The sequence below is a fragment of the Pinus tabuliformis genome, chromosome 8 (assembly GCF_031772625.1).
Source record: "Pinus tabuliformis cultivar Carrire ecotype Pingquan chromosome 8, CPIR1, whole genome shotgun sequence".
Classification (NCBI taxonomy): domain Eukaryota; kingdom Viridiplantae; phylum Streptophyta; class Pinopsida; order Pinales; family Pinaceae; genus Pinus; species Pinus tabuliformis.
The window spans coordinates 1,064,123,631-1,064,125,728 of NC_142294.1; the positions used below are offsets into that span (position 1 = coordinate 1,064,123,631).

Below are 2,098 nucleotides of genomic sequence, written 5' to 3' on the forward strand. Positions count from 1 at the left end.
ATTGCAGTAATATAGTTTGAAAGACAGTGTAGATAAACCCTATGATAGACGAAACTGTAATATAGTAATTTTAGTAACAATCTCAAATAAATATATACTGTCTTACGTGCAATGGAAACGTGCAATGGAAAGCAAATTTCAGTTGAAGAAATTACGAGATTTTATCCATAGAGAAATCTTAAATTTAAAAGGTAGTCAAACAAATTACATAGGGAAGTAAAGATTCTTTTCCTAAAAGAACAAAGGAAACCCTACAGGGTTTAGTACTTAAATACAAACAATAACAAGAATAACATCAGAAAATCTCTGAATAGCTTCATGCAATAAAAAGGATTTTTGAATTTAAACCCTAGTTGTCTTCCGTGACTCCAGTAGATTTGAATGCCAGAAGAATTAGCAGGTATGTCGATTCAGTTCGGCACTCCCTGATGGATTCCATGCGGATGGAATACCCACAAAATATTAGTGGGCTTAGTACATAAATGCTAAAAACTAAAGGCAAAGTATTTAAAAGCCAAATATTCTAGGTACCTCCGAGCCATAGCCAGAATTGATACAGCTTCGTTATAAACCATATAAATGCTAGATAAAAGTAGAAGAAAACCATTTAATCCTTCATTATAACGAGATTAAAACATAGATATTCTTTTAAAGAGAAAAAGTGAACAATCTTGACAATTATCATCATTCCATAACGCATCAAAAAATACATATGGTTTCCACTGTAAATGTCATTAACGTCAGACTAGAAATAACAAAGAGTCTTGACAGAGGACTAAGAATGGTATAAATCTAATACATTCTTTATATGTAAACTCTAGTATGCGAAAACTATGTAAAATACAGAACCGAGACTACAAGCAATGGCCAGGCCATTTTAATTTTAAAAACAAAGCCAGTATCACGGTGGAATTCCGGCTTCCATAAGCCGAGAGCGAAAACGTACAACTATTAACACAAAAGAACAAGCTATATAGCAAGACGACCTTCTAGCCGTATAAATCCTAAATATGAGATAAATCAGTAACTGAAATACCCCGTATTTGGCAGGTTCTTCCTCCAAGAAGATGAACCCTGAAATGGAGTCTTGGAATCATTATCCTCTGAGGGTTGCGATACTTGGAAGGGGAATTTGTGAAGTCATAGCAAGAAAGAAACTAGAGATTAGAAATAACTCAGAAATATATACAAGTTTTTGTAATCTAGCAAGATAGGCAGAATGTAAATAAAATAGTTACCATTGTATAAACGCCGAGAAACTTTGATGCCGTATCTGAACTCCAGCTTTGCCGAGTGCTGAAGGCAATTGACCAGCAAAACCGGGAGCATACCAAGAGCTGAGTAATAGAGCCGCAGAATAGGCAAGCGCTCACATAAGGCAAGGAGTTCCATCATAACAGGTTCCCAATCAATGGAGCAGAGCAGAGTCGAAGCCCATCAGGGTTGCAAAGAAGCATAATAATGAACAGGACCAAAACCGCAGAAGGGTAAATGTCAAAATCCTCAAGAACTGAACGATCACCCCAAGAGATAAGAGTCGTTGATGAGGGAAGCCAATCCTAAGAAAAATTGTTGCAGGAAGCCCGGGTGGTGTGTAAAAGTACACCACCTAGGGTAGGATAGTCAAGGCATTTAATAAAGCTACACACCACCTAGGGTAGGATAGTCAAGGCATTTAATAAAGCATAGACAGATGGCGAGCCTCAAGCATATGTAATCTATGGTGAAATCAATTGCACTGGTAGTTAATTAAATTTCAAATGAGTGCATTAAAGTTTGACCACCTTCGCATATATGAGTTTTCACCATTGAGTATGTAAGACCATAGGAATTAGAAGTATAAGGTTTTAATTCATGTCAACCTAGGTAGAATATCAAAGCTTTAATTACTATCACATTAATTTATTATATATATATATATATATATATATTCTTTTATATATGGATGTGTTACATATGGTATCGGAGTGGACTCAAGTTTCCAAAAATGAGACCTCTAGGGTAAGAAATAACAGTTTTGATGCTGTGCACGTAGGAGACATCAAAGCTCAGTATGAGGCAAACTGGGAAATCCGTAATGGGGGCAGGATCAACACCA

At 36.1% G+C, this 2,098-nt stretch overlaps 1 long non-coding RNA gene across 1 annotated transcript; it reads right to left on the minus strand.

Annotated features, from left to right (window-relative positions):
* Nucleotides 1–641: 641 nt before the first annotated feature.
* On the minus strand, nt 642–1,622 carry LOC149239007 (uncharacterized). The gene is made up of 2 exons (XR_016245422.1): nt 1,239–1,622; nt 642–1,118 (listed from the first exon to the last, which is right to left on the minus strand). It is a non-coding gene; the product is annotated as an uncharacterized LOC149239007 (long non-coding RNA).
* Between the last annotated feature and the right edge of the window lie 476 nt (nt 1,623–2,098).